Source organism: Belonocnema kinseyi, chromosome 9 (genome assembly GCF_010883055.1).
Source record: "Belonocnema kinseyi isolate 2016_QV_RU_SX_M_011 chromosome 9, B_treatae_v1, whole genome shotgun sequence".
In the NCBI taxonomy this organism is placed as follows: Eukaryota; Metazoa; Arthropoda; class Insecta; order Hymenoptera; family Cynipidae; genus Belonocnema; species Belonocnema kinseyi.
The window spans coordinates 42,280,163-42,292,846 of NC_046665.1; the positions used below are offsets into that span (position 1 = coordinate 42,280,163).

At 31.7% G+C, this 12,684-nt stretch overlaps 1 protein-coding gene across 2 annotated transcripts in view; it reads left to right on the top strand.

Moving 5' to 3' along the window:
• The window catches only part of LOC117179844 (blood vessel epicardial substance-like), a 153,094-nt gene that overhangs the window by 43,032 nt on the left and 97,378 nt on the right, over positions 1–12,684 (top strand). Inside the window, exon 1 of one of the 2 annotated variants that reach the window (XM_033371992.1) lies at positions 6,825–6,931. The exons of the other annotated variant lie outside the window; for it this stretch is intronic. The gene's annotated coding sequence lies outside the window, so the exon portion shown is untranslated. Of the gene's footprint in view, positions 1–6,824; positions 6,932–12,684 lie in introns of those variants that run through there. 2 annotated transcript variants of the gene reach the window in all.

Here is a 12,684-nt window from a genome sequence, read left to right on the forward strand (position 1 = left end):
TCGGGATACTTATAAGATACTACCATGATTTTTTCAGATTTTTTGGTCCAAAAATAAATTAGGCCAAAAACCGGCCTTACCGACCCTCCCCCTTTAGCAGTTATTTTCAATTATAAATAATAAGGCACGAAACCTTCTTCCTTTTAATGAGAAATAAAATAGTATTTGAAGTCGATAAGTTGAATTAAGCAAATAAATAACAGATCTAACCTACAATTAACTATCCTTGCCTTAAATTTTGATCATTTAGAGCGAAATTAGAAAAAAGTTTTACCCGTACATTGCACTATTATAATAAATAACAATTCAGTCAACGAATTCTAGATTATTAATTTAATTGAGAATATTTGACAAGATTTAAAGAAATTAAAGCACGTTAAGTTTTCACGCACATTGCTACACTGACCTGCATATTAAATTTAATACATATGTATATTAAATTCACTGCACCAATGTATGTTACATTTCAGTAGCGGTAGTGCATATTTGCTTCACACGCATGTATATTAAACTTCGTACAGATTCTACATTCTACTCTGTGTCAATGACCGCAGCTTAGGATCGCAGCAAGTACGTTATTTTATGCTATTTTTGATATGCTCATAACTTTCCATAATATTTCTCAGGCATGAAAATACGATAAATGCAATATTCGCTGATAAGTGAAGAAGCATATCAAATGTCAAATAAATTGACTTATAATTTCCTGCACAAAATCGAAGAAATAAAAATAGGAAACATTTTACATGTTAAACTCCATATGATATGAAAATGGCCGGAGCGAGTTCTAAAAATATTTTTTTTTCAAAAATAAAAAAATAGGCATAAATTTATTTGCCCACGAAAACAATTTGGCCAACAAACCCGTTAAAATTTCTCAAGTGTGATTTTTTGGGCCACCCTAATGGACACGCATAATTTTGACTTGAAAAATCTTTGAAATGAACCATAGATAGTTTAGTAATTATAAGAGAATCTATGTAGAAGTAGGTCACTTTTATGTAAAGGTCACTTTTGCTGTTCACGTGTTCTATTAGATCACAAATGTCATTCGTGATGTTAATTTTGGGCAGAGAATGCCTTTGTACTCTGGGTACTAAGTAAGAAAAGTCGATGATGTTCTATCCTCACACTTTGCCTGCATTTGTCTGCACAAAAAATAAAGGTGCATCACATCTCTTTTCACAATCGATGTACATCTACGATCCTCTCCTGATTCTGTTAAGCTACGCGAAGAAGCAGTCTCAAGCGCCTTTTTAATTTCAGAATAGAGCGGAACCATCGTCTGCTATATGCCGTTCAGTAGGGTGTTTAGTTTCGACTCTGAGATTTCATAAACCTTTATATTGTTCACTTAGCCACCTCCACCTCAATTTAGAACCCGTAGGATATGTTGTTAAGCATCCAACTTAGTGGGTTTAATGTTAAACAATACCATAGTGTACAACCTGAAAGATTACTCGTTTATTGGGCAAGAACACAGTATCACTCATCACCCTACGACGAAAACATTTAATCCTTGTACACCACAAGTGCATAGCGTAATCCAAAAAATGGATTACGCGTGAAAACATGTTATATGGCTTAAGGACCTCAACTAAATAATCTTGGAATATTGACGGAAACACTATTAGTAGTCAATGTAGGCCATGTGTAAATTGTGTTGTAGTTGTTTCGCATGCAACAGAACCATACAGCTATTCGTGACTTCGTCCTTGGAACAACGGGATCCTCGACAAAAATCTTTTTGTTCTTCGGAGAGGATGTTGTTCTCATCATAATAGTTATAAACCAAAAGTCAGAAATGATAGCCGTGAGATAAGTATAGAGGGTCGAGAGGCAGGTGATTGGTCGGTAACCACCATGACTTCGAGCATCTACCTTTTGGGTATCATATACGGTACGCCCTCCGTCATAAAAGAGGGAAAGTGATCTGGGTTCTCCAAGATGTTTTCATGGGCCCCAGCAAGGACGGGGTGAAAAACATCCAGGTATTCGTACCAGAAGCTCTGCACCCCATGCACACACGGCGTTTTCCATTTCTTAGCCCTCTTTAGGATACATTCGAGGCTGAGATGGATAGACTATCTTTCCCAGGTAACAGTTTAACTCTGTCCCTTTCTAGACAGAGCTACATCGTGTCCAGTTGACTTAACCTCTGAGCACCCCAGATGCTCGACTAATATATAGGCATTTCCTCGGCCCTAGGTGATTCACAATAATTTTGAGTTTTACTTTTGCCATCTGCAAGTCCGCGATAGAAACGTGTGTTTCATCTACCAATAAAGTCCAATGGATAACTATGGCCTTGACTTGGCAGCCAAGGCTTAGCTGCCATTGTCGGCCCAACATTGGGTATCAATACTGCTATAGTCTAAGGTCTAAGGATATGACAAAAAAGGTATTTATAAAATAAATATTAATTTGTACGAGTACTATGAATATAAATATTAATAGTCCTGTTTAGATTGAATACATAATTCATATTTTGAACATTATATTACAAATAAAATTTCTAACGTTACGGGGTATCGAACCTGCATCTATATACCTAAATCTATCGCCTAGCAGTCGGGAGTGCTAACCACTGCGCTAAACCGACAAGTTGAAACTCTGTGAAAAAGCCATCCTCATAAGCTGCAGTTCAAAAAAGTTAAAGAATCAAATTTTAGCTCTCTTTTTCTAATTATTTATTATTATGCGACGTTGTATAAATGTAAAATACACGAACTGTTAACAGGAATAGCAATACAATTATTTTTAAATAAATAATTTCAATCGATTACAATTTTTCTTCGCGTAATATTTCGTTTTTTTCGTTGTAGCCTACTTTACAACTTTTTGCAATTACAGGAAATGTAATTTTTCATAAATATTTTAAAATTTTTAGTGACGGAACTTTACAAATTTCATCGTGAACTTTGACCATTTTTCAATACAAATTTTTTTTATGTTTCGTGTAAGATTTGTTTATTAATGTGCCAAAAGTGAGACTTGGCGAAATAAAGTGCCGATTCTAGGCCAAGCATCGGTGGAGGATCGACAAATATAAATAGCGAATATAGGCTCCCAGCACTGGCTCAACATTGGGCCGATTTAAATAAAACATGGTTTGCCGTGGTAAAAGTGACACTTGGCCCAGTAATGTGCCGTCACTGGGCCAGATTTTGGCTGATCCTCGTGAAACATGGTTCCCCGTACTAAAAGTGAGACTTGGCGCAATAAAGTGCTGATACTTGTCCAAGCATCGGTGGAGGATCGGCAAATATAAATAGCCAATATAGGCTGCCAGCACTGGCTCAACACTGGGCCGATTAAAATGCCGACATTGGCCCAATAACTTTAGCCGACCTTTGGCTGCCAAAATTGGAGCAACACTGAACCGTATATTCAGCTCCGGCAATTCGAACTTGGGGAGCTGTATAGTCACACAAGCGTTATGTAACGTCATGCAAGGTAGTACGAACCTAAAATTCAGGAAGGTATATTCCTTTATTTTAAATAAAGAAAGACTTTCAGGTTATTTCAGGTTACCTTCAACTTACTTTCAGAACTGAATATTGAAATTTAGGAGCATAATTTACTTTATTTCAATAGAAAAATGCTCAATTCTGACTTAAGATAAGTTAGTGCTTTATTCTAGATAGTTTGCTCACTTAAATTCAGTTACTTAATTAATTCAAGTCAAATCTGAAATTAAGTCGAATGTAACTTTAAGAGCCGATTTCAACAATTCTGATTAAATCGTTAATCATTGATTAGCCTTATTCAATCAATACTTTGCGTTCCACCATTCTTTCAATCATGATTAGGGGAAGATAATCATGGGTTAACTTAACCGCCCAAAAATTGCTGGTTGTGGAGTTTAATCAGTGATTAAAGTAACATAACCCCGAAATTGAAGTGCAAGTGCAGTGAGTGCATTTGAATCTTCCTGTTTATATAGTTAATTTATCTTTTCTAGTTAAAAATTGAAACTACTTGTTTCAAACCATACGCACTTTCTAACAAGCTCCTTGTTTTTTGTAGAAAATTGATCTTCTTACCTGGAAATTTGTTTTCATTCGTTAGTTGGAAATTTTTTCAAGTGAAAATTTTGCTGCTTTTAATTGTAATTTTTTTTTGGTTGGACACTCGACTATTAGTTTGAAAATCCATGTATTTTATTTGAAAGCATCATTTTTGGTACACAATCAATATTCTCACTCCGAACCTAATCTTTTTGTATGAAACATGTTTATAAATAATAGTCATTGTTCTTCTTTTTATCGAAATGTACATTATACAACACTTCTCTTCTGGTTACCATGTATAAATAAAAATTATACTTCTCTACGGTACTACGCAACTGGTTCATACCTTATTGATGCTGGGGATGTTATTCAACACTTTTCTTTTCTTTTTTGTTCCTATTTTTATTAAAAAACACAATTGCCACTTCCCTTCTATTGCACTTGCTACTGAAACGACGTGTAACCTCAAACTTTGGGAATCTTATCATATGCTAATATGGCACCGAGTATTAACGAAGAATTTCGTTCTAACCAATCGAAGTCGCCGTTACGACAGAAAGACCTAGAAACTAGACCTTATTTCGAACAAAGTATACGATTAGCTAATCAGAGGTTGAAAATGCTTGGTAAAACGCATCGCTGGTTAACGCTGATTTAATCATTGATTAAAAATAATCATGATTAGTTAATCATGGATTTGGTTAGAGTTGGTGAAATTGTTCCTAAGTATTTATTTTTATTGTATAATTAGACATATTGAGCAAAGCCTGGTTTTTCCCCATCATTCACAGACTGGGTTGCATCCAAGTGAACGAATGGCGGATATCTACAGATTAATGTGAGATCCAAACCACCAGAACCTCGGTCAAGGTACATAAACAAATTTCCAGAGGTATCGGCTCAAAAATCTAACCCCGGACATCTAAGGTGAAGTCCGAGCGCCTAGCTGACTAAGCCACTAAAGCACTTATTATAATAATTATTATTATTATCATTATTTCAGTGTTTTTATTAATAATTTACTCGGGTAAACCCGGTTATACATCATAGCCACGGATTAAGTCAAGTGACTGATGAGATTAGAATGTTATAAGTTAATTCAAATAATTTAATACGATGGTTGAAACCTCATGCGATGATGTTGTAGGTATACAATTACGAGCGGCCACTAGCGTTGGAGGTGACAACAGTCACCTCTGGATGCTTTCTCAGAGCTACCATCTTATATTATTATTATTATATATTATTTCTGATGTTGCTGGTATGGATAGTATTTATGGAGTAAACTGAGGCAATTGAATTTTTAGATTATAGCTTCTGACCGATGGAGCCTTATAAAAGAACACTTAGAAATAGTTAGAAATAGTTAGTAAGAAGTGAAAGAAAATGAAAATAAAAAAAGTCAAAAGAATTCAGTTTAAAACTACGTTAAACTACGAGGTGGATTTTTGGATTCTTAACGTTGCGTCGCCCCACGCGTGGGCGTGCACGTTACATTAAAGCGCCATTTTACTTCCACTCCTTCAGCAGATAAAATTGTGCTTAGTCCGGCTATTTCAAAAAAAGTATCGTATGCACCATGGCAGTAAAGTTGTTTTATACTTTACTTTCTAGGTAGATAATCTACTATAATTCATTTGTTTTTCTAAACACTGTATGTTGTTTTGAAAAAATCTTTCTTAACGGCAAAAAGGAGGATATGTTAGTATATTATTATGTTTTGCAAAAATTATTATTATATGTTATTTTTATTTATTTTTATTATTATATTATATTATATTATAATATATTATATTGTATTATACTATGTTGTATTGTATTGTATTGTTCTGTATTGTATTGTATTGTATTATAATACATTGTTATATTATAAATTACTCTCAGCGACGAAAAATCAGTACTACAAGGTTTTATGCAATTCGTCGCCTTACAAGAAACTTTCTAAATAATCAGGAAGTAAGCGACGAAAAAATTTATAAAGTGGCCAATGTTAGTTCTAAGAAAGCATCTGGAGGAGACTAGTATCATCTTCAACGCTCGCGGCTGCTGTGTGAGCCCAAAAGCGGCAAACGAACTCCAAACTACACAATTTCTTAATTTTGTACCTGCGTCATCATTGCAAAATAATTTAAATATCGTATTAAATTAATTTATAATATGCTTACGATAAAGAGCCGAGTAAACCCGAGAACAAGTTGAAAGAAAAAATGTATTATCAATAACGAAAAACCCTATTTTAGTGACAGTGGTCAATAAAGTAAACCTATCATTTTTATTACAAATAGAGGAATTAAAGGCGCATGTATACATTTTCAAAGCTCCATTATTGCGACGCATTTACGACTTCAGTTACGCGTGATAAAAATGACAGAATGAGCCTCGACGCGTTCGCGACTTACGAGTTGACGTGAGTTACTGCGCCTACTGGTTCTTTCCTGAACTCTCGAGGTCAAACTATTTTTAATTCATTTCGTGATAGTGATTATCAATGTAACTTTCTTCAACTATAAGCCGATTTTATATATAATACTTCTTTCATTAAGTAGATTACCTTTCCAACCCCCTTGAGATTGAAAAAACAATAATCAAGTCCATTTATGACAGTGTTATTCATTAAATTATAAATATTCGTTAAAAAAATTATTATCATTATATAAATATTAATTTAATGAAAGATATAACAATATTCAATTTTTAATAGACATGTGCGACGAAACCGAAACCTTATTCTTTTCAGAAGAAATATATTTTTTTTCAAGGAAATTTCATCCAGAGATACATAAAGCATTTTTAGAGATAAATATCTTTGCGTGTGGTTAAAAGTTTCATCAACGATCTGATGGAGGAATGATGGATGAATTTGAGGATTATCTGAAAGACATTAAACTCAAGGTCAAGGAATCTGAAACGTCTTCGATGTGCGTAAAATTCTTTTTTCTGAAAATCTTTCTGATGTCATTGCAATGATAAGAATAGCTTACTTCTATTTATAAATTATTCTCTATAAACGAATACAATTATTGCTCTAGCTATCGAACTATACAAGTAAATTCATGTAAAATTTTGATGAAGTATCGAATTGCGAGCAGAAATGTAAATTCTCATTTTTAAGAAAAAGGTTAAATTTGATTTAATAGCAAGATAGAATTTTTTAATATTTTTTTCCCACGAATTTGCTTCTATTTAATAGAAATTTAATTCACCACTCCCTTATGTGACGTCACGTGATTCACCCTGACCCAGCCGTTGGCAGACGTAGTTAGCTACTTACAATCACGAAAGGATCTTTACTCAGATTTGTATACACGTCACACTTAAAAAATTGCAATATATTCGAAGAAATAATAAGAAATATTTAAAATTACACTAAGATACTTCAAAACAATTTTTTTAAATTTCAAACTGTATCACATTTTGTTACGACCTGCAAACTTTATTAGACCTAAAGCAAATAAATAATTTGTACGTCCTCATTCATAAGAATGTAATGTAATCGTCCAAATTTTCGATCTCTGGTTTTTAATGGATCTTTACGTTTTGGCACGCACATTATCCGAAAATCAAAACATTTTATCGGTATCTGTCTGTTTGTATGTCTGTCTGTATATATGGTTACCTTAATGTTGTGGCCACGCTAACTTTTAAAGGATTTGTCCATCGATTCAGCCTTTGATACACTTCTTAAGATTCCTAAAATGAAGGTGAAGTTGGTTAAGCAGATATTTCCAACAAAAAAAAAAAAAATTTAGAGCATTTTCAAAATTTGAAACGTTTATTTTAATTTTAGAAATTATTGTAAAAAATTATTGTAGACGGGTAGAAACTTGCAAATTATCCAAATAAAATTTTCAGTTTCAATAAAAATTAGAAAAGTTATATACTTTTTAAAATTTTGAAAATATTCAGAAAAATAGAGAAAAATATTTATCTGATTAGGAAATTTTATTTAATTTCTTTACTCGGTATCAAATATATTTAGAAACTATAGCAGTTAAGTTTTTCGATTCGGCAAAAATTCAAAAAGTTAGAGCTTTTTCAAAATATCAAAAAATAATTTTTTATGAGTTTTAAAATTTGTTGTCAAATTTTCTAGTACATGGCAAAAAGATTTTCAAATTATTCCAATGACATTTTTAAATTCGATAAAAATGAACAAAGTTATATGCTTTTTAACATTTTGAAAACTTTCAAACAAAAATTGTTGTGTAGGTTAAGAAATATCAATTCAAATTTCTACTAGATATGAAAAATTATCTTGATAAAGTTTTTCAAATGAATACAAAGTATCGAGCGCGAAGCACGAGTTTCGTAATGAGAATGTAATCATCAAAGCCGTGCGCGAGAGCGTACCTACGCGCCCTAATCGCGCTCAAACTTGGCGCGCAGTGCGCAATGAGAATGTGCCCGCACTGCGGGCATATTTTTGTAGATAAATTCAAAAAATTGAAACTTTGAAAAGAATTTTATAAGCCTTTTGAACATTGGAAGGCCATTTCCCCATGTCAAAATACTTGAAAATAGTAAAGATGGCAAACGCTTTCCGTTGGACGGCAGAAGCAGGGTCTAAGAAACTTTTCTGAAACAATATTTTCATAATCTGAAAAGCCTGTAAAATATGAATTTTCATACTGTTATAGAAAGCTCGGAAATGTAGAATGTAGAAATAGAATGCTCGGAAATGTATGCTTTTATAACAAAAAATTCAGGGAATATTAGGGAAAACCTGAAAGAGATAATGAATTTTAGACCATTTCCCTTTAATTTTCAACCACCCCTCCCCCCTTGTAAGATATCGTATGATTTGCTGTTTTTGGTTGAAACTTCAACTATTTAGTAGAAAATTTGTCCTTTTGGCACAAAAATTCAACATTTTTTATGACATTTATTTTTCCTCATAAACTGAAAAGTTATTCTTTGTTGGAAATTAAACTCTTTTTTTGAAAATTCGGCTTGTCGTTTTACAAATTCATTTCTTAACATAGAAATGTAATCTTTTGTGCGTAAAAGAGCAACTCGGGGATTGTAAATTATTCTTATTTGTGATTGAAATATTATCTATTACATTTTTCCCATTTTTTACGGAAGATCCCTAATTTTTCTTAAACATTCAACTATTAGGTTAATGATTAATATGTTTTGTTAAAAATTCAACTTTTTTCATAGAAAATTATTCTTTTGGTTTGAAAATCCATTAATTAGTTAAAAATGTAACTTTAAAAAAATTAATTTTAACAGAAAATTTAACTCTTCCATTTTTTTTATTAAAAATTGATCTTTTTTAGTTTCAAATTTCATTTTTTAGTTGAAAAGACGGTCTTTTGCTAAAAATTTAATATTATGTGTTTGTTTTCGAAATTAACTTTTTTGTGAAAATTTAATAATTTTGGGTTGAAAAACTAACTGTTTTGTAGAAAATTCTTCTCTATGGTTTGAAAATTTAATATTTTGGATGATGTTTTCGTTCTTTACTGATCTCCTAGGTGTAAGATTCTCCTTATACACCTACAAAAGAAATGTATAACGATCATGGGAAAATTTAGCAAAGGCAGGAAATTTCGGAATTGGGATTATGTAGCCACCCTATTTTGTTTCATGAATTCTTTTTTTAATAAAAAAAGAAGGATCATTCACTGATCTCAATACTAAAATGTTGAGAAATTATTTAGTGAGTAGATTCCCTTTCTAATTTAATAGTTTTTATACAATGAAAACTGTTTGAGCAGTACTTTGCAAAAATATGACTTATATAAAATGCAATTTTATAAATTCCTCTTACATTATTTCAGAATATTTTATACGTCAGATTTTCAAGCAATATTGTATGTAAAAATAAATAACAGAAACATATGTGAGCGTATTAATAGGAAGAAGACTTCAATATGTAAAGAAACTTTATGAAAAAATAGAATTTTATGTTTTATAAGTTATTACAACGAATGTCAATAATTTTTCTTAAATTAACATATGAGTTTTTCTTAATGTCATTGAACCTCCTACCTCATTTTATCGAAAATCCTCTATGTTGAAAAAACACTTTTTTAAAAGTGAAAGTTAATTAAGAATTAATGAACTATATTTCTAGTTAAATATACTTTTTGCATATAAAAACTTTCAAAGATGTTAGCATTACTATATCTGTACTTAAACTGTAGGTGAGAATTATGCAAAAATAAGAGCCAATGCAAAATTAATCATCACAAGAGCAGACTACATAATTCACATCCATTCCTACTTTTATGCACTTCCACAGTTTTTTAAATTAATTTCGTTCTATTTTCATAATTCAAAATCAAAATAATTTGGCGATGAAATAAAGGAATGATTAATATTCGTAATTTATAAAGACATCTAAATTGTACTTGAGCGTATTACCAATATGTATGTCAATGTACAATAAAATGTACAAAGCAAATCATGCACTAGAAGTCCAAATAAATCCAGTTACTTATTTACACTTGTTTTCATTGAATTTAATTTGTAGCGAAGAATTGCACAATAATTTAAATTTTTTACTATCATAGACTTCCGCAATTTTTCTTCTGCTTTGCTCCATTTTTTAAATGAATTCCAAAAAATGCAGAATGCCTTAAAGGAAGAAATATAACTTTTTAGTTAAAATTAACAGCCTTTGACTACTATCGGCGAGAAAATTCGAGTCCTCTGGCTTTGACGTTGAGTAAGTATGTGAAGAAAAAATGGTAGGTTAATGAAAGAGGTATCATTTTGAAGGTGCAAATATTGTACGTTAATCAGCCGAAAAGTAATATTCCAAAAAATTATTTATAGATTACAGATCTGAAAATCTAATGAAAAGTAAGGAAATTTGATAAGTTTTAAAAACCGTGAACTTTGAAGCATAGTTTTTTATTGAAAAAATGATAGGAAAAATCTGAAAAAATTCATGGTGGTACATTACACATTTCTGACCAGATCAGCACTATCTTCAGTTCTAATGAAGATAATGAAGTGATTTAAATTGGAGGTAGTTAGTTGAACTATCTGTAATAATTTACAATTTGAAGGGAGTATGTGCTTCTTGTTGTCTTCATACAAATTGCGATGCTTGAAGTCAGTTTTTTATATAGGAAAGCAAGTGCGAGAGCCCAGCGTGGTGCCGTTTTTTCAGGGGATCGCCCTCGGTTTTCCTCAAGTTGAGGTTTTCCTCAAGCACAAGTTACGTAGGTCGGGCTGAGGAAAACCGAGGACGATCCCCTAAAAAAACGGCACCACGTTGGGCTCTCGCACTTGCTTTTCTATATAAAAAACTGACTTCAAATATCGCAATTTGTACAAAGACAACAAGAAGCACATACTTCCTTTAAATTGTAAATTATTACAGATAGTTCAACTAAGTACCTCCAATTTAAATCACTTCATTATCTTCATTATAACTGAAGATAGTGCTGATCTAATCAGAAATGTGTAATGTACCACCATGAATTTTTTCAGATTTTTCCTATCATTTTTTCAATAAAAAACTATGCTTCAAAGTTCACTGTTTTTAAAACCTATCAAATTTCCTTACTTTTCATCAGATTTTCAAATCTGTAAGCTACAAATAATTTTTTGGAATATTACTTTTCGACTCATTAACGTACAACATTTACACCTTTAAAATGATACCTTTTTCATTAACCCAACATTTTTTCTTCACATACTTATTCAACGTCAAAGCCAGAGGACTCGAATTTTCTCGCCGATAATAAGAAATACTTCGTTTCTACTTCCACGGCTATCGAGCCTCGGCAAAAGCCCTCCACTTAAATACCTCGCCTGGAGTAAGTCCACACTTCTTTTTCCTTTCCTCTTGCCAAAGGATTCTGTCAGTTAAAAAAGTAGTTTCCTGTTGATAGAAATTATGTTTTAAGTGAAAAAGGGTGGCTCTTATCAAACTCAATATGGCCGTGTCCAGGTTTACCGAAATTCGGTGAGCATAGAACAAATATTTTATTAAAGCCTTAATTTATAGTTTCAAATAATAGATTCTGCTAATGGAGCAAGGGAAATACATTTCTTTCTAATTTTCAAAAATATTTTGATTTTCAAATGAAAATCAAAATTGTCTGCCTTCTGTGTAAAGTTGAAACTTTTGTGTGATTTTCTCTTGCCAAAGGATCTCTTCAGTCGAAAAAGTTCTTTCCTCAGCAGCGAAATTATACTTCAAGCGAAACAGGGCGGTTTAAGTCTGCCAGATTACTGATTTAAAACATATATTATGAATTTTATCTTTGAATATCTCTGATTATTACCAATATATTTTGATTATTTTTTACCTCGAAGTTAGTCTTCAAATTTCAAGTAGAGAAAGTTTATTTTTGTCAGAAACTTCATGCATGTTCTAAAACGTTATTTAGTAATAATTTATTTTTTAAATGTAATACTTTACATTTCATGTGAAAAAAGATTTTTCTATAAATTAGATTACACTCTTATTCTAGAAAATTATTCATTATGATTACAATGTTTATGAAATAATAAATATGACTATGTAATTAAAAAACACATGTTTTTTTATACATTTTCAAACAATTTTAATTTACAAAAAGCTCAATTTTTTAATTAATTTTAGCTTTGTAGCGTAACATAACTTAAAGTATAGTATTTCGAAAATAGTAGAAAGTAGGCAAATAGTTCGAAAGCGGAAACACGGAAGGTTTCGAGTTGCAATAAA